This window comes from Anser brachyrhynchus, assembly GCF_964034855.1.
Source record: "Anser brachyrhynchus genome assembly, chromosome: 11".
NCBI classification, from domain to species: domain Eukaryota; kingdom Metazoa; phylum Chordata; class Aves; order Anseriformes; family Anatidae; genus Anser; species Anser brachyrhynchus.
Genome location: NC_137706.1, coordinates 5,111,512 through 5,131,502, shown reverse-complemented (window position 1 = coordinate 5,131,502; position 19,991 = coordinate 5,111,512). Strand labels below are relative to the sequence as shown.

The following is a 19,991-nucleotide window of genomic DNA, read 5'->3' as shown; positions in this document are numbered from 1 at the left end:
GATAGCATCAAAGTGATTCCAGAGTTTTTGAGCTTTGGCCTTCTGGAAGACAGAGCAAGCAGAATGGTCAGGGAGAGGAAAACAGTTGTCTAGGTTGTCTGGCTGGACGTCAGAGAATTTCCACTGTTCGTATTATGACAGGCATTTGTATTTTCATTGCACAGTTGGAATTGCTGTACCAAGCTATATATGAAGCAGTGTGCCAGCTGGTTGCATAGGATCAGTTCAATAAATCACAGACCAAAGACATTAGGAAATCTAGGTAGGTGGTATATACATCTCATTAGTTGTTGCTGGATAAGATTATGGAAAAGTGATACTTTTTTTTTTTTCCCCAGAGTTTGACTGACTGAGAAATCTGTTTTTTCAGTAACCAAAATAGTAGAATTACTATTGAATTCAGTAAATAGAGAAGTTTATTTAAAAGGTTAACAACATGTTTCCTGCTTTTTTTTCTTTTTTTTCTTTTTTTTCTCAAAATGAATATGCAGGTACTTGAGTGATAAAGTAGATTGGAGAAAAGCATGCAATACTGAAAAAGGAATAGGATTTAAATTCTTTACAGCAGCTAGCAAAGTAAGGCTTTTGCCTTCAGGCCATAGTAGATACAGTAGAGCTAAGTGAAGGAAATCAAGTGTTTTCTATTTGAAAAGCACTCACTGGCAGAGTAATATATTTTTGAAAGGGCGGAATTAAATTGGAAAAAAAAAATCCGCAGTTTAGGGCCAGAGCAAAACCTGAATTTATTTCCAGCAAAAGCCTAAATCAGTATCTGCCTTGAAAAGAAATGTGGTATAACTTTGGCTGCTTACAGCATACTTTATCTGGCACTCAGAGTAGTGAGTCTGAGCCTTAAGAGTAACATCCAACAGGAATTGTTTTTGTGATTTGCTGGGGGTCAAGAATGGGCAGATTGTGTTGTTAATCCTAATCTTCATGTCTTGGGACAAAAAACGTGATAATTACATCAGTGAGTTAATCAGTAGTTTGGAGTGAGAGCATTTGTAATGTCTAAAATACAACTGAAACTGGGATTGTGTGTAATAGATGCCATAAAACGAGTGAGTGAGAATATTACATAATCCCTGGGACCAAACTAACTTAATAACAGATGGATTGTAAACTTTAAGAATGGAAATACTGGGAGAAAGGTCTATGTGCCTTGCTCTTAGCAGGATAAATAAAATAGTTGTCAGGGTGTAAGTCAAGCTAGGAAGATACCTCCACTGATGAATACGGATTTCTTGAATAAACAGCTCAGCTCTTGTTGCTGCAGCACATCAGGGCTAGATAATCCCTCTGATTTTGGGGTGCCATCAAAGTGGATAAGGGTACTATTTGTTAAAATTTACTTTGGTGGTACCACTTCCAGCTCGGGGCAGGCAGAATGCTGGATTCAGTCCCTTGCCCTCAGGATGGCTTTGCAGGTTGGTAATGCAATTTGTGACTTAAACCACACTGAGGACAGAGATGTTGGATATCTGTAGACAGAGATAAGGGAAAATCATGTTGAAATAAGTCCTGTTTCCTACCATGGTCTGTTTATGACTTTCTGGTGTTTAAAGAGCTGGAGTATCTATCTATTCAGCTGAGGGCTGAGGTGGGGCCTCAGTAGGCACCCATAAGCTCCCTTCCATGTAAAGTATAGGCCCTGTGCCGCTCCGGAGCATGGCTGTGAGGCCTTCAGAGAAGTCCAGGGGCATCTGTGAAAACCTGTCATAAGTAAGTGGGCTTGGAGCAGCCAAGAATGCGAAGGAAGTAAGAAACTGAGAATACTGCCAGCCTGCACTCAGCCCGATTTAAAACTTAGACTCCGAGGCCTCGACTTGGTGCTCTATTCCCCGTCAACATATATTGGGAGAGAAGAGCATTTAGTGAATCCCTAACCATGTAAGTTAGCCAGACCTGTCAATACAATCTGTGCCGTTTTCTTGCTAAGAGAAAATGTCATCAGCAGCTGGTGCTGCCACCCCAGCAGCTCACTGCAGGTGCGGTGTTGGGCTACGTCTCCAAGCGCTGTTCCAGAGCACCTCTAGCTCTTGAAGTGTGACCTTGGGAATTAGTACAGAACTTGGGGGGGGATAAAGGCAGTTTGAGAGCATATGATAGATCCTTTGATATTGTCACTTCCCTCTGTTTGGAACAGTCACGTGACCTTTCTTCAGTTTTTAAAGACGGAAAATGGCAAACCCCTGCACCTACTCCAGAGTCCATCGTGAAATCACCTTGACTATCATAGAGGTCAGTGTGTTTTTAAAAGTCACTAAATAAAAAGCCACGGGTATCAGCTTTTTGCTGAACAGCCAGAGTGCTAAGGCTCAGGAACCTTTGCTACAGTTTTTGCTGTAGCCAGTTCTGGCTGTGAACTACACACCCTCTTCTCTTTTGTCCTGGTCCTGGAGAATATTCTTTCTGTAAGCTGGGCTACAGCTTCTATTCCCCTACATATCTCTACTGACTGTCTCTTCCTTGGTCACATACAGTAAAATATAATGTTTCTCAGCTGCTTTGTCGTATTGCTTCAATGAGAGCAGGCTAAGAGCTGTTCTTGCTATTTTCATGCACTTTCATTCATGACAGTAGCAATTGCAGGCCAAGTTTTGAACCTACTTGAAACTCTGCAGCGTGCACAGCATGGCTGGGATATTTTTTAATGTAGTGCTGCCAAACTGTTAACATGTCTGTGTTGACCAGATGCCATGGTGATACTTACAGGCTATAAAACTTGACTAGGCATGGACACTGTTTCACAAGAAGAGAAAAGAGCACATCCATGATACTGTGTCAGCTTCCTTGCCAGTTTTGAGCCCCTGGTTTTAAACAAGAAAATAGTAGAATTTCTGAGTAAAAAAGTTTAAAGTTCTTTATAAAACTATATATAAAATGTTGAATTTTGTTTAATTGTAGTTTTTGAAAAAGCAAACTTTCTTCTTCCTTTTGAAAAGAAAAAGTCAGCTTGTTTCAAGTACCTGGCAAGGAAATTTTCAGTCTAAGTTTTTAAGGTTTGGCAGAGCTGTAACTATCTAAAAGCAACAGAGATGTATTATTGGAAAGCATTAGAAAATATTAGCCATTACTATAGTTACCAGCTCTGCTTTTATGTTTTTTAGCTAAATCATAGCATGAAAAAAATTGCTGGGGATAAAATTGCATCAGTGCAAGTATCCTCAAAAGTGAGTGCACCAGGATGGAGAGGAAGTTAAGACATACACTGAGTGTCAGTGAGTGCAGCAGGGTGAGCAAAGGTCAAAGCAGCAGCCATGTTCATAGGAAAGCCGCTGTGCATCGAGTTCCTTGGGTGTTGCTGCTGTTTGGGCCATGCACCTTGTAGTTCTTGGTAGCACCATTCCAGGTGTAACAGGAATAATTAAGCCCCTGGAGAGGAGGAATAGGGAAAAGAAAAAAAAAAAAAAAGCAACACTCATAATAGAATTTCAGATTTCCTTAGAATAAAAGGAATTAATTAAAGCAATTCTGTGATATAATGGAGAACACTGTTGTCTGTGCTACTTTTTTTTGCGAGCAACATGGTGGATAAAAAGAAATACATACAGCTGAAGTGGGGAACTCATGAGTAAGTGTTTATTGCACAGATATATTCTGGCAATGTTAGCTGCTGTTTCAAGATCAGACATCTGTCCTTAAAATATTTTGCTGCTTGAAGGTTTTTTCTTTACCTTGAAATAAAGCCAAGTGTTTCCTTCATAAAGGAGAACACTTGAATAAACATAACCCTAGTATAAAGCCAGTTGGGACTAGTCTAGTGGCAGTGGCCAGAGTCTCCTTCATATTGGCAATTATTAGAAAGAGAGTGAATCTAGCTTCCTCTATCTCAAAGGTAGCTCATACAGTCTGTCCTTTACTTCCATGTTTTCTTAAAAAGTATGGAAGAGCCAGAGGTTTACAGAAATATTATACTAGACCACTTTGATTTATGGTCAGTGTTATTTTTCAGAAAATACTAAAGATTTCTTTTAACTTTAAAATTGCAAAACTTGCAAGTGTTTGTTAAACACAGTATACCCGTGGGGGACAGTTATTTGCACATAGCAAGCAGGTAAAGCTTGCAGAGCTGCTACTTAACGTTACAGAACAAAGACAGTTGAGAGGTGTTAGTGACCTGGAAAGCTGGGGTATGGGTGTTCTGGGGAGCAATGGTGGCATACATTTGTTTGTGTGTGGCACAATATGTGCTTCAGGGGTTTTAGATTTGTAGAATCGACTAAATACTTGCATGAGGTAACAAAATTGTTGTCTGTTAAAACAGCAAAATAAAATTTGCTGCTTGAACAGATCATTGTAGTTTAATATTTATTTTGTTCTTCGGTAAAACAGAGAAGAATGACACAGGTCCATAATGACTGTGCTTTGTTTTGCCTCTAGGCATTTTACTTTTAATCTGAATTCTACTGCTTTGAGAAACTTTTGGCATTTATGGCATTCATTTATCTCCACTTATAATGGAGTGGACTGTAATGAATCTTAAAGAATTGACACTGTGTTATAACACAGACTACCTAAATAAAATGAAAACTAGCTATGAGCTTACACAGTAAACTTCAGGCCAATGTCTCCTCCAAACCTCAACAATGTTTTTTTGTTGTTTTTTTTTTTTTTAATCTTGTCATTCTGTTTAGTAATACTTAACCTGTATATTTCACCTGAGTAAGCTTTCACTGATTTGTGAAGATTAAGATTTGATCATTATTAGTAATCTATAGGTACTGCCCTAGACTGTTTCAGTTGTGCTAGCTTTCGATTCACTCCAAAGGAAAATCCAGAAAAAATGCTGACACCTCTTTGCTTCTGTCCACAACAGCTTCATATATTCTTTCCAACCCTTAAAAAGAATAAATGTATGAGAAATTACAGTTATAAATATACAATGAGACAAAAGCAACTTCAGGAGGTGGCTGTCCATTAACATGTGGCTTTGGGACTGGTGCAACCGGCAGAATTTCGGGTTTTTCGATCATGGGAAGGTCTACACAACACCGGGCCTGTTGGCACCAGATGGGATGTGCCTCTCTCAGGGGTGAGGATTTTTGCTCAGGAGTTGGCAGGGCTGATAAATAGGGCTTTAAACTAGAGTCGAAGGGGGAAGGGGATAAAACCAGGCATGCCGGTGATGAGCTAAGGGATGGTGCGCTAGAATCAGAAGGACTGTGTGCCAGTGAGGCCCTTCGGTTGGCTACACAAGGTGCTGCGTGTAGGGAGGTGCATTTGAAGTGCTTCTACATAAACGCACGCAGTATGAGGAATAAAATGGATGAGCTAGAAGTCTTGGCCCAGTCCCACAGCTACGACATCATCGGCATAAGCGAAACCTGGTGGGATGAGTCCTGTGGCTGGTGGGTTGCAATAGATGGTTACAGGTTCTTCAGGAGGGACAGGCAGGGTAGACGAGTTGGGGGGATGGCGATGCATGGGAAGCATGGGCTGGACTGTGTGGAACTTCAAGTTGGGGATGGCAAAGTTGAGAGCCTCTGGGTAAGGATTAAGGGACGAACAAATAAAGGGGATGTCCCTGTGGGAGTCTATTACAGACTGCCTGGCCAGGACGACAACGCCAATGAATTATTCTTTGCAGAACTAAGAGATGCCTCGAGATCAACTCCCCTTGCCCTAATGGGGGATTTCAACTTGCCGGATGTCAACTGGGATCACCACACAGCTGACGCGAGCAAGTCCAGGAGGTTCATAAAGCACCTAGATGATAACTTCTTGGTGCAGGTGCTAAGAGAGCCAACTAGGAAAGGTGCCCTCCTTGATCTGTTGCTGGAGAACAGAGAGGGTCTTGTGGGAGACGTGGCAATTGGCGGCTGTCTCGGTCATAGTGACCATGAAGTGGTTGAGTTTAGAATTTATGGTGACAGAAGGAAAACTGCCACCAAAACTTCAGCCCTGGATATGGGGAAAGCAGACTTCAGGCTGCTCAGGGAACTAGTCAGCAAGGTCCCCTGGGAAACTGCTTTTGAAGGCATTGGCGTCCATCAGTGCTGGTCAGTCTTTAAGCACTGCCTCCTAAAAGCACAAGATCAGGCGATTCCAAAATATCAGAAATCAGGCAAGCGGGGCAGAAGGCCGGCCTGGCTGACCAGGGATCTTCTACTGGAGCTTAGGTGAAAAAAGAAAGTATACAGCTGCTGGAAGGAGGGTCAGGCGACGTGGAAGAAATACAGGGATGCTGTTTGTGTTTGTAGGGAGAAAATTCGCGGGGCCAAAGCCCAACCAGAGTTGAAGCTGGCCATGTCTGTGGTAGACAATAAAAAAGTTTTTTTTAGATATGTGAACAGAAAAAGGAGAACCAAAGAAAACATAGGTCCGCTACTGGATGGGGAGGGTCTCTCACAGACAATGACATAGGCAAAGCAGAGACGTTTAACGCTTTCTTTGCCTCTGTCTTCAACACTGATGATGGGCTTCGGGACCCAAGGTACCCTGAGCGGGAGGACCATGACGGTGGGAATGACAAACTCCCAACCGATCCTGAACGTGTGCGGGATTTGCTGCTCCACCTGGATCCATACAAGTCCATGGTTCCGGATGGGATTCATCCCAGGGTGCTTAAAGAGCTGGCTGACGTCATCGCGGGACCTCTCTCAATTATTTTTCAACGATCTTGGGAATCTGGAGAGGTCCCATTGGACTGGAAGCTGGCAAATGTCCCAGTTTTCAAGAAGGGTAAGAAAGAAGACCCTAGCAATTACAGGCCTGTCAGTCGCACGTCAGTGCCTGGTAAAATTATGGAGAAGATGATTCTTGAAGTTATTGAGGTGCACCTGGGGGACAATGCAGTCATTGGTCCCAGCCAACATGGGTTCATGAGGGGTAGGTCCTGCCTAACAAATTTGATTTCTTTTTATGATAAGATCACCCATCTAGTCGATCAAGGGAAACCAGCTGATGTGAACTTTTTGGACTTCAGCAAAGCTTTTGACACGGTTTCCCATAGGATCCTACTGGACAAAATGTCCAGCATATAGCTAAACAAAAACATCATACGATGGGTGAGCAATTGGCTGACGGGCAGGGCTCAAAGGGTTGTGGTAAATGGGGCCACATCTGGCTGGCGGATGGTCACTAGTGGAGTCCCTCAAGGCTCTATTTTAGGGCCAGTCCGCTTCAATGTTTTTATAAATGATTTGTATGTAGGACTAGAAGGTGTTTTGAGCAAATTTGCCAATGACACCAAACTTGGAGGAGTTGTGGACTCGGATGAGGGTGGAAAGGCCTTGCAGAGAGATCTGGACAGATTGGAGAGATGGGCGATCACCAACCACATGAAGTTTAACAAAGGCAAGTGCCGGGTCCTGCACCTAGGACGGGGCATCCCTGGCTATACGTACAGACTGGGTGACGAGACGCTGGAGAGCAGCCCCGCAGAGAGGGACCTGGGGGTTGTGGTTGACAGCAAGTTGAATATGAGCCAGCAGTGTGCCCTGGCAGCCAGGAAGGCCAACCATATGCTGGGGTGCATCAAGCACGGCATCGCTAGTCGATCAAGGGAAGTGATTGTCCCGCTCTACTCTGCGCTGGTGCGGCCTCACCCCGAGTACTGTGTGCAGTTCTGGGCACCACAGTACAAAAAGGACATTAAACTGTTGGAGAGTGTCCAGAGGAGGGCGACGAAGATGGTGAAGGGCCTAGAGGGGAAGACGTATGAGGAGCGGCTGAGGTCACTTGGCGTGTTCAGCCTGGAGAAGAGGAGGCTGAGGGGGGACCTCATCGCAGTCTACAACTTCCTCGCGAGGGGGAGTGGAGAGGCAGGTGGCCTATTCTCCATTATCACCAGTGACAGGACCCACGGGAACGGTGTTAAGCTGAGGCAGGGGAAGTTGAGGCTGGATATCAGGAAGAGGTTCTTCACTGAGAGGGTGGTTGCACACTGGAACAGGCTCCCCAGTGAAGTAGTCACTGCACCAAGCCTGTCTGAATTTAAGAAGAGATTGGACTGTGCACTTAGTCACATGGTCTAAACTTTTGGGCAGACCTGTGCGGTGCCAGGAGTTGGACTTGGTGATCCTTATGGGTCCCTTCCAACTCAGGATATTCTATGATTCTAGGTCTTATCTTGCTTCTCAATTTTAATGTAGTTTTCAATGTTTTTTTTCATGAAAAGATCAAGGCATCAACTTTAAAAACAGAGCTCTTTTAGACTAACTTTCTGTTGTACAATTTTTCCTTTTTTTTTTTTAATCATGTCAAAATTTTCAAAGGTGTTAAAAAATAATTGAAGAGGTATATGGAGCATCTGTTGGAGTCATTAAACTCACTGAGTTAATGATACATGAAGTGCATATGAGCTGGTGCCTCCCTGCTGCCTCAATCCTGGAAACTGATGCACTTGGTGAGAACTGTGCACAAATCTAATTACATGATCAGGACAAAAACTTGGATGATAATTTTTGCATATGTCATTCATTTGGTCTGGCCCCATGTTTTTCATGCAGTCCACGTACAAACCATGAGTCTTGACTGTTCAAGTAATTGGTGTGTGGTTGCTGATATGTGGGTTCTGGCATGTTCAGATGGGTATCCATCAGCCCTGGGGGTATAACCAGTTCCATGGGTGAAATTGGACACATGCATCTGTGGACTGACATGTCGCAATGCGATGAGAATTTTCAGTGTGGTCCTGAGAGTCAGAGCTGGAGAAGTCTTTAATATTAAAAGAAGGTGCATGGGATCACATGCGTTGCCTCACGTATAGTATTTGTAAATTAAACAAACATAACAAAAGAACGAGCACATATAGTGCAGTTTTTCCAAAACCAAACTCATCTTGATGATTAGTCTAGGAAATGGAATGGGAGACTAATCTTGATAGAGTAATTTGCTTTGGACAAAGGCATTTATAAATGCACACAGTGTGTTTTCTAAAATAATTGATAATGGAAAAGATGTAAATTGGAAAAAAAAAAAGGATGCTTTTATACTTATTGTGTTGATTAGAATATACAGCTGTGTTTATATATGCACACATGTGCATTCTTGTTCTCTCTGCTCGTTTCCAGTACTCATGTGCATTTGAGAGTGAGTGTGTGGCACTTCTTATCTAATTGACATATATGTAACATGAAGATGGTGGAAACCTAGCAGAACATCACTGTTAATACTGTATTGCCATTAGAGTAGAGAATTAGAGGTTTTATTTACATACATGTCCTTTGGCAATAAAAGAAACCCATACAGCGACTAGTTCCTCTATAGTTTGGTATATAGTTTGGGAACTCCTCATTTATTTTGAGATCTATGGTTTGCACGTAGGAGAAATGTCATTTCGTTGTATAGGCTTCTTCAAACAGTGACCTGTGTATGTATGGATTGAAATAGATTATATATGCAAGAGAGTAATGCTAAGGCAGTGCGCATAAAGCTTACATCTTTATTTTCTGTTATCTATAATTTTTTATACAGTACAGTGCCTATTTTTTTAAGGCAATAGGTGAAGTAATAATACTATGAGTAGTTAGGTGGTTTTGTTTGAAAATGTCTTGTAGATTCACCTTGAGGTATTATTTACTTACAGATCTGATTAGCTTTACTTTGCAGTTGATTGAAATGCCTTTATGTTATTTTCTTTGGATTCACTGTGTTCATTGTATGTTTCTAACCCGCTTCAGAAAAAAAAAAATCATTTACAGAGTTCTTCAGATTTGCAGTAAGTCCTTATGTCAATAAAAACATTGCTATGACGTAGCTTGTAGGTTCCTATGGAGAATGTCCACAGACTGAGAAGCGCACAGCACAGGTGGTTACAGATGCATAGGAGGCACAAGCTGTCACAAGTCGCAGTAAGTCTACTATGACTTAGTCCACTCAGAGTCATCCATATAGGACACTTCAGGAAACAAAAAAGTGACACCATACTGCTGTGAGTTCTTCTCTCCTCCTTAGTGCTTCTTGAAAGATGATGTGAAGTATGGACCACATGTGCAGGTCAGTTTGAAGTCAGTTGGTGAAGGTTTTTGTAAATGCGAAGTATTGTTGACTGTATTTAGCAGAACTTCATGTATTCCTGTAATACAGTGCTTACAAGCAATTTATGAGACAGTGAAATTTAGGCATGCATTAACTGCTTTGCTGAGTGTGGACTGGATTAATTTTTTCCTGAAGCTAACTTTTAACTGTGTACTGAATGGAGACTTGTATTACTCTTATCACAGTAGTGCTCAAACAACCACCAAACAAGTACTTTCTTATGTGGTAACCATGGACAATGAAAAACAGAGAAGCCCAATTCCTGAAGTCAGATCTTTGTGTATGTATCTATTTCCTAGTAACCTAAGAGACATAGTATTACATTCCTTTTAACTGTTTTTCTGTTTCATAGTAAGATATCTTTGTGTTTGAAATACAGATGAAGTTTGACATAACTTAGCTTGCCTCAGATTTGAGTATTTGAACAGCTGTTGAGTCTACCTTAAGGAGATTCTGAGTAGTTTTCAGATGCACCTAGCTTCATTCTCACCTTTCACTAACAAAATTGGAATACCAAATCAAATGTGAGGTTTAATTGGTGATCTCACACTGTCCATTATCATTTCAAATCCTGTTTCTCATTCAGGCGTGGTCTGTCACTGTGTGCCACAGCCTATGCATTCTTTATCATTTACAATCTGAATACAGAAATTGAATGGGATTTTGTAGCTCCAAAAATGGTTATTGTTTATCTTTCCTATAGCATGACAATCGCTGCAAGAATTGAGTAAGCCTAAATGTAACTCTGAATTGGGCATTCTTGGAAGAGAACTGCATCGGCTACCTCAGAAATGAAAAAAGAATCCAAATGCTGTGGCTGTGTCTTTTACTGAGCATTCCAAACAGAGCATTCCTAGCGCATGATGCTTTAGGGAAAGATTGCACCTTGTAAAACTGCCTGCAGTTTTCCTATGTTTTGATCAGTCAAGATATCCAAGAAAGAAGAAAAGGGATGTTGAGAAATAGCACCATGGGGAAGTAGTGGTTGAAATGAAATACTTGTCAGTGATTTGAAGAAAAGGAGTGGCAGAGAGAGCTAGCTTCTGAAAACATCTTAAAGCAAGTACTAAGGGATTAAGGAGGGACTTTCCACAGTAGATACAGCAAATGCAATTTTGCACTTTGTGCTACAGTTTCTAAGACATACTGCTACTATTCCTGGTGCTGTGCTGAGGTCAATAATCAGATATTTTACTTTTAGTTCTTATTTCCAAACAATTTCACAAGGATTAAGGATGATATTTTTCCCCTTCTTAGTTAATGGAAAACTCCCATCAACTTGAAGTGGCTTTTTTATTGTTTTAAACATCTTTTTAAAAGTTATGTTTGCATATATCCAAACCTCTGATCTTTATTTATTTATTTTTGGAGGTAATTTCCTTTGCTTTCACTCCCCCTTGTCTCTTCCTTCTCCCCCCCCCCCCATGACAGTTAACTATCAAGTCACATTGATTGAATCTAGTTTTTGAAAACTTGAAAATATGACTAGTGTTACAAAAGAAGACCCTCTTTCTTGTCATCCTATCTTATTCCAGTATTTCATCCTTTTTGTTTTAGTTTTAAGATGATGAGTTTAACAGTAAGATTAACTGTAGGGCTGACCAGTAATATATACCGTCACCACAGTGAAATGCTAGTTGATAGTGTTCCTTGTATAAGGGGTGTGTTTGCAAAACATGGGGGAAAAGCAAAAAAAAAAGTCCCCATCTGTGTTAAATGAAAGAAAATAAATGTCTGGAGTACCATTTCTGCGTGGAGAGTTCCCACCAGAAGTATCGGAAACCCCAGCAAAGTGTATAAAAGACACTTGTTAGTGCCTGCACAGACACTTGAAACACAAGCAGACCGTGTGTGCATCAGCAGCTCTGAAAAGTCCTTTGGCAGAGCTATTGTGGGCTTCTGCTGAGGAGAGAATTTTAAGCTCATGAAGATTTAGCTGGCATTGTGTGGCCATGGTGCGTGCAAACTCAGCTGGAGTGCAAACATCCTTGGCAGCCACCTGCTTTCAGGGTCATAGCGAGGAGGAAGGCAGAAATAAAAGGTTCAGGGAAGGATGCTCCTCTATTCTTAAAGGGCGGGAACGTGTCTGACCTTTGGAAGGGGGGGATGCTGCAACACGCATCTTCATGCTGTTGTCCTAGTAAATACTTAAAAGGGATCAAGACCTCCTGAAAAGGAGGTAATGAATGTACTCAGAAGTGATAGGTTTTCAAAAGCTTCACTGAGTTCAAGATTGCCAACTTAAGCTAATCATCTCTGATGATGAACAGGAATCTTATCCAAGCAATGCCTTCCCTTCTGGAATCAAAAGATGCACTAATCAAAAGATTTTCATTTTTTTTACTCAGAAAACATTCAGGAATTGAAAGCCTGGACCAAGCTGTATGAAATGAAGTAGAATTTCATTGCCTTGGACCGCACTAAGATCAGTTGCTAGCTTCAAGCACTTGGTCTAGCCACGTGCACATATTTATTTATAGATGGACAGTGTTCACCTAGGAAGGTGGTTACAGGTTTTGCTCTAGCTGTCAATGGACAGGGGAAAACCAAAGGTTCTTATGTCTAACTTCTGCCATATTTCTGAAGCAGAGGCATGAAAACTGAATAAACCTGCAGGATGATTTCAGTAGTCCTTCACATTTTATGAGTGGGAAAACAAAAATCCTCAATAACGTGTTCTGACTGAACATAACATCCCTGTGAATACTGATAGTGTGTGATATAAATTGTGTGCCTGTTGTTCTGTTTCTGGAAAAGGACTGCAGTTTTTCCTTAGCCATCAACACAAAAAATGTAGAAAAAAAATCATGCTCCTGCTTTGGCGTTCATTCACTGAATGGTGTGCAGTAGGTAGCTATAAAAATAAAAATGTAGTTCAGTGGCTGGAAATGGTTTTGACTTGATACATGTATTGTTTTCGGCATGCAATCATTGGGATACATACCTTTTTTTTCTTTTTTTCTTTCTTTCTTTCTTTTTTTTTTTTTTCTGGGTGGCCTACAATCACAACCAGTCAATTTTCTTCTCAAAAGGCAGTGTTCACTGAGAAACACTGAATTTTCCTCTGTTCTGCAGTTTCTGTAGACAGAAGCATCTCTTGCTAGTCTCCTGCTCCTTTTCCTCTTATTTCTACCTGTGGATAGGAGATAAACCGTTAAACATTGGAACTCACTGCCATTGGAATTATGGCTGCGAAAAAATAGCAAGAAAGCTGAGCATTTTCAGTTGAGGACTACTAAGTAATACCAAAGATGCTGTGCCTGACTCTTGAAGTCTTTGGGCCTCAAACAGAAAATGCAGCCTGGCAAAGTAAATTGTCAAAATAGCCGATGTTTTTCCTGGGTTTAGGATCTTTCTTACATTGTTTATCCTTTTGAATAATGGACTTTTTTTTCTGACTTGGCATGGCTTTTTTATGTTTCCCTGTTCTTGTACTATATAGCTTAAGAGTTATAGTCATTGAGTGCTGTCCTTCAAAGGGCCTGGTCACTTCTGAAACTCTTCATACTGTCAGGCTTTTTTGCTAACCTGAATTTATTAGCAAGAAAATACTAAGAATCAGGAACCACTAGTGCAAATTAAGGATGAAGTCATTATTGACATGATGGTGAAATTGAACATACTCTTCTGAGGCAGAAATTAGGCCCCATTTTTTTCCTTTTTTCTGTGCCAATCTAAACAAAGAAATGCATACGGTTTTCCATTACTCAGGGACCTCATGACTGATGTTTTGAATGTTTTCTCTCTGATGAACAGAAATAAAAATACTTAAGAGTTTGTAGTGTTGAAATATGTCAAAATATTAAATATAGGTTTTCCTTTATGCCTAACTGTAAGTCTGGATCCCGCAAACATCAAGAAACTGTTAGAGTATAAGAAAATGTTGAAAATTTTGAAGGGAATTAAAAATTTTATGTTGAAAGTTTCAAGGCTGACTGTTAGTATAAACAGTTCCAGTGCTTACCATGTGGTCAGTGAAACCATTCACAGTATCTTCTAGACCTAATAATGCTGTATGTTTACACAGCTCAGGAGGCAAGGACCAGTTAATTTCTTGCATAACATAATAAATTGCATTCTGGAATGACGAGCACATGAAAATGAGTTAATAAGCTGTATTTTCCTGCTCTGCATCTACTTGGGCTGCCAGGTTTCATTTTGTTTTGAGCACTGGTGTGGCCAAGAGTGAGAAAGGGGACCAGGCAAAGCTCAGTTAAGACCTGGATTTTGTCTGCTTAACTGCAAGTTACCTTCTTTTACAACATTAAGAAAGTCTTTTTGTTCTAATTCGATCCTTACTGTAAGTGCTTTGTGCAAGCTGACAAGAGGCTGCTTTCTTCAACATGTTGAAATTTTACTTGTGTAGTCAGGTATTGCTTATGTTTCCCACCCTTAAGTTGCCCCACTAAGGGAAGAAGGTTGAATGTCAGGACAGCAGTCTCGTCTGCCCCTCTGGCATAGGGTTGTTCAAGAACTTAAAAACAAAGGTGGAAAATCTGTATGTAGTCTGTATTGTCAGGACACTTCAAGTGTTGCCTGTTTACCTCCAAATAGAGGTTTTGTTGCTACTGAGTAGTTATTTTAGATTTTTAGCAATACAGAAGTTTCCTCAAGGTGAATTCCAGTATTTCTTACCTTTTCGTGGCTCCTTTGAGGTGGTTAAAACAGCTTAGTTAAGTATAGACTTTAAAAACTATTTAGGTTTTAATAAGAATATTTCCTTTATAATACAGACATGCTTCTAAATCTAACCCGTGTGTAAACCCCATGAATTCACATAGAGAGATAATCAAGAAAAGAAATTGGCATTTTCAATGTTGTTTTCTCTGTTTTCTTCAGAAAGACCATTCTTAAGTTTACATTTTCTGTGAGAAATTGTTTCACTGTTAGCTGGACAGGTTCAACGGCCTGTAAAAGGGATTTTGGTCTCCGTGTCTGAATTGGAGAAAGTCAACATCCTAAGAACTGGAAGAGAGCAAAGAAGCAAACAGTAAATTATGACATACTGAGTTCTTTGGTTTCTGGCCTCAGAAATATCACTCAAAACGTGAAGACTCTGAAATACTTAATTAAAGCATGAAAAATGTGTGTAATGACCTAAGCTGATTAGTACTGTGTAAGCAATCTATTAAGCAAAGGAAAGGTAGGGCTGTTGCATAAAATTACAGTATTCTGTATTAACATTATTTTAATATAAATCATATTTTCTGGTATAGATGAACTAATAGTTTTAGTTAAGTGTTTTACCAGAAATGTGCCCTGTGCATCCTCAGACATGAGGATCTACACGCTGAAAAGGCGTACTGCTGCTCTGTCATCCAACATCTGTTCCTGCAAAACCACGTTCTAAAAACAAAACTCTTCTCTGCAGATAATTTTTCAGAAGTAGGTGAAGATTGTAAACAGAAGAAACATCCCACTCCTGTGCAAAACAGTTGTATTTGAAATACGTATTTAGTGTACTGTATAGGCAAGGAGTTATTAGGGCTATGTTCTCCTAAACCTGGAAACCATAACATAATGAGTGAATGAATGTGAGCCAAGGAATCTATTGCAGACCTGTAGCATGTTAGGTCGCAAAGAGCATACACAGATAGTCTTCCCAGGAACCATTTGGTCCCAGTGTTTCATGTGATAGTAAATTTTACTTCTTTTCATCATGTGGCAAGGGATAATTATCTACATGAAGGGATAATTTTGAACCTTGCTTCATGAAAGATTCTAAAATGACTGAATCTCAGCACAGTACTTTGGCCCAGCTCTTCCAGTTAACACTGTATTGAGAAACAACCAATATTTAAATCTAGTGCTTACTGGCAGCAAAGAGAATGATTGTATCTTTCAAGACAAAACTGAGAAGTCTGACAAATGCACAGGGCCTCATGCGTTCCCAAAGAGAAGTGATCTGTAGCTGTGTGGAGTCTTCCACCAGCACATTTTCTCAGGTATTGCTTGCATTCATTGCAAATGGGTGTTGCTGTCTCCGCTACTTGTGAGGCGCTGGAAGCAGCTGTTATATGCCATCACATCCTCTGCTCTTGTGGTCTCCTCCCTTTTGGATTCACACATCTTTTTTCCCTTCAGCACTGATGTACAGCCAAAATAACAGATGGCTGAAAATTAAATGGGCTTTCTGCTTGTGTGACAGACCTATGGTCCACTGCTTCCTCTCCTAGCTTTGAGTCAACAGCAGTATGTAAAGCTCCAGAGTGTTTAGATTCCAATTGACTTGCAGGGGGTTTGCCGTAGCCCCCACCCCCACTTCAAACTTGAAGGACTGCACTTTTCTGTAGGACAGGCAGAATGCAGTACTTCAGGACTACAAGTTCAAACAGAGCTTTGCAAGGATAAAATCTTTTTTTTTTTTTTAAGTGGAAAAATTTTGAATCTGTAAGGTTGAAAGATGTCTTTTCAAGTATCTCAGCTCTTTGTAGTATGCAGTTTCTGTTAGCAAAACCACGTATTCTCTCTGGTGTTTAAAGTCATATTAATTGGGATGATATTATATAGCTATTCAGCACCAAGGATGGAGGAAAGAGAACTGTATTGAATGGAGGATTCCACTCCTGGCTGTGACATTGGAGATGTCTGCTGTATTGTGGAGCAGCTGCCCTGCTGATTTTTCCAGAAGGAACAGGGCTGTATTCCTCAATCATTCAAACTGGAAAATCCACCAGTCCCTTTTTCTACCTGCTTTTCCTACACAGCACGATAAAAAGGGCATTATGATGTAGAACCTTCTTTCACATAATTACATACTTGCTGTGGCAAGCAGGATTTTCATTCCATGTGGACAGATGTGAATGTTTGCCTGTAAATGCTCAGGAGACTAACCTAAACCTAAATCTGAAGTGAGACTACTTGTGTTCTACAGCTCTCTTCCTGATGTTGTCATCAATATTGTTGTTTGTGTTCTTTATGATGTTCACAAACCAGGATGCAAGAACGGTAGGTATTGTAAAAGTTCAGGAGAAAACTCTATGGGCTCTAGAAGATTGGATTTTAAAGAGTGGATATGTTATACTGGGGAAATAGCCATGCTTTTAAATATATTATGTAGTGTTTTAGACTTGTTTTCTGAAGTATCAAGCTTTTGAAGAGAATTGCAGAGACCTTTCATTTAATTCTGGAATGGGCATAGTGTTCATTGCCAACAGTAATCATAGAATCATATAATGGCTTGGTTTGGAAGGGACCTTAAACACCACCTAGTTCCAACCCCCTGCCATGGGCAGGGACACCTCCCACCAGCCCAGGCTGCCCAAAGCCCCATTCAGCCTGGCCTTGAGCACTGCCACGGATGGGGCATCCGCAGCGTCTCTGGGCAACATTTCCAGTGCCTCACCGCCCTCTGAGTGAAGACTTTTCTCCTAATTTCTAATCTAAATCTTCCCTCTTTTAGTTTTAAACCATTCCTCCTTGTCCTATCACTACCGGCCCATGTAAAAAGTCACTCTTCATCTTTTTTATAAGCTCCTTTTAAGTACTGAAAGGCTGCAATGTGGTCTCCCTGGAGCCTTCTTCAGGGTGAACATCCCCAGCTCTCTCAGTCTTTCGTCGTAGGAGAGGGGCTCCAGCCCTCTGATAATACTGAGATGTGGTGAGGGCAGTACTAATTTAAGTATTTGCTTGAGCCACTTAAATAAGAAGTGTTATGAAAAGGCAGAGAGTTAACAACAATGACATCAACTGAATCATATTACTTAGCCATTTCTTGACATTTCCAACAAGGGCAAATGAGGCGAGATTTTAAGAACTGCTTCATGAGTTTTTAGGCTGCACTGTCACTGAATTCATGTTTGTACATTTAAGCCATGTTGTGCATTTTTGAAGCCATATGATCCACATCGTAAACCTACATTTCATCTTTGTGTAGAGATTTTGGGAAACAAGATGGCCGTCTTTAAGAACTGTGAACTGTGGAGGTTTGTATCTGACCTTAGATATTGAAATAGTTTTCCACTTTTCCAGCTGAGTTGTGTGAATAGAAGCATAAAGTTGGCTTATTTCTGCTGTGGTAAGAAGTAATTTGGTATATTTGCAGCAGATCAGTATATTCAGGCAGACACAAGTGCTTCATTATATGTGATTTGCATATTTATTTCAGATTAGATTTTGTCTGGTCTCATGGATGTAGCAACTTTGCTATCCTTGTGGTTTTACATTTGAACTAAATGTACTAATGCATTTAGTGCATTCTAGAGGTGATGTATACTGTTTGCAACCTATTTTACCTGATGAGCAATAGAGCTTCTTTTGGATATGGAGCTTCTAATTTGTTTATTCTCTGTGCTAAACCAGTGCATGTTAAATGCAGACACTGAGTGTCACTTAGACTGCACTACTGCTGTGAACCAAGTCATTAATATAAACATGATCTAAAGACTCCAAAATAGGGATGCACACAGATTTTATATGAATATAGTTTTTGATGCGAAGATTAGACATGCAGAAATAACTCAGGCTGAGTTAAAGATATTTTCAGCATTCCTTGGAACATTTGATTTGAGAAAATCCCTAATATATTCAAAGACTGAGGCTTGTACATTGCTCCACTTGATTGCATTCACCATCTTCATGTTTGTTTTGCAGTTTGTAATAATTATGAGCAGGTCTCAGTTTAGAGTGTGGTTTGTTTGTGTTTTTTCTTCTGAATACACCTCCAATATTAGGTACTCATCTGAGTTCTGGCTGTGATCCATCTAAGTACAGTGGAAAAAACATCCCACCATTGGTCTTACATCAGTCCTCAAATGTTTCCAAGATGCTGTTTGTCCTGGTTCCAGTTAGGACAGAGTTAATGTTCCCTCATAGTAGCTGGTAGGGTGCTATGTTTTGGATTAGGATGAGAAGAGCGCTGATAACATGCTGATGTTTTAATTGTTGCAGAGCAGTGTTTACACCAGGCCAAGGACTTTTCGGCTTCTCGCTCTGTCCTGCCAGCGAGCAGGCTGGGGGTGCAGCAGGAGCTGGGAGGGGACAGACCCAGGACAGCTGACCCAAACTGGCCAAAGGGGTATTCCATACCATCTGACGTCATGCTAAACAATATATAGGGGTGGCTGGCCGGGGTGGGGGGGCCGGCTGCTCGGGAATAGGCTGGGCATCGGTCAGCGGGTGGTGAGCAATTGCATTGTGCATCACTTGTTTTTCTTACACATTATTATTGTTAATACTATTACCATTATCACTATTATTATTATTATTGTTATTATTATTTTCCTGTCTTAATAAACTGTCTTTATCTCAACTCACAGGCTTCACTTTCCCGTTTCTCTCCCCCCATCCCAGAGAGGGAGGGGGGAGGGTGAGCGAACGGCTGTGTGGTGTTTAGCTGCCAGCCGGGTTAAACCACAACACTGTTGTAAATCTGCTGATACCCAGAACACTTCCATCCTACAAGGGTTGGAAATAATACTGCAAAAGCAATTGTTCTTGAGATGTTTTCTGTCTACAGCTGGAACCAAGAAGTGCAGACATTTTGTTCAGATGAAAAAAAAAAATCCAAACTTTCAGATAGTTTTTGTGTTTTGTTTTTTTTTTTCAGTGTCAGTATTCCTGTACTTAACAAATATGAGCCATATGATCCTTTCACAGGTGTGAAGACACAAAACTGAAGCCCCAGTGGCCTAGGAGTACTTCTGAGTGCTCCAACAACAGAGCTGTATGTGAACAGGCTGACCCTAGGGTCCAGGCATGGTGAAACTGTACTCTCCCTGTGTTAGTCGTGTGCTTGTGCTTGCCTTCAGTGCCTGGAGTCTGCTGAATGGTTAAGACAGATTTCTTCTAACTCAGCCAGAAACAATTGATTCTGACTGAATTGCATACTATCAAATGAAGAAAAAGGCCTCACCTTCAGTATATATTTTCCTGTTTCCAGTGAAATGTATATATGATGATTAGGCATCTTAATCTCCTTCTCTCTTAAATGCTACACACATAGTCGCTTAAAAACAGTTGAGTAACAAACATCGTCAATAAACTACTTCTAGAGTAGAGGTCACAAA

The 19,991-nt window shown here is 40.7% G+C and overlaps 1 protein-coding gene across 9 annotated transcripts in view; it reads left to right on the top strand.

The window, feature by feature from the left end:
- THSD4 (thrombospondin type 1 domain containing 4) overlaps positions 1-19,991 on the top strand; it is a 301,256-nt gene that overhangs the window by 206,363 nt on the left and 74,902 nt on the right. The window contains exon 1 of one of the 9 annotated variants that reach the window (XM_080608038.1): positions 7,916-9,942. The exons of the other annotated variants lie outside the window; for them this stretch is intronic. The gene's annotated coding sequence lies outside the window, so the exon portion shown is untranslated. Of the gene's footprint in view, positions 1-7,915; positions 9,943-19,991 lie in introns of those variants that run through there. 9 annotated transcript variants of the gene reach the window in all.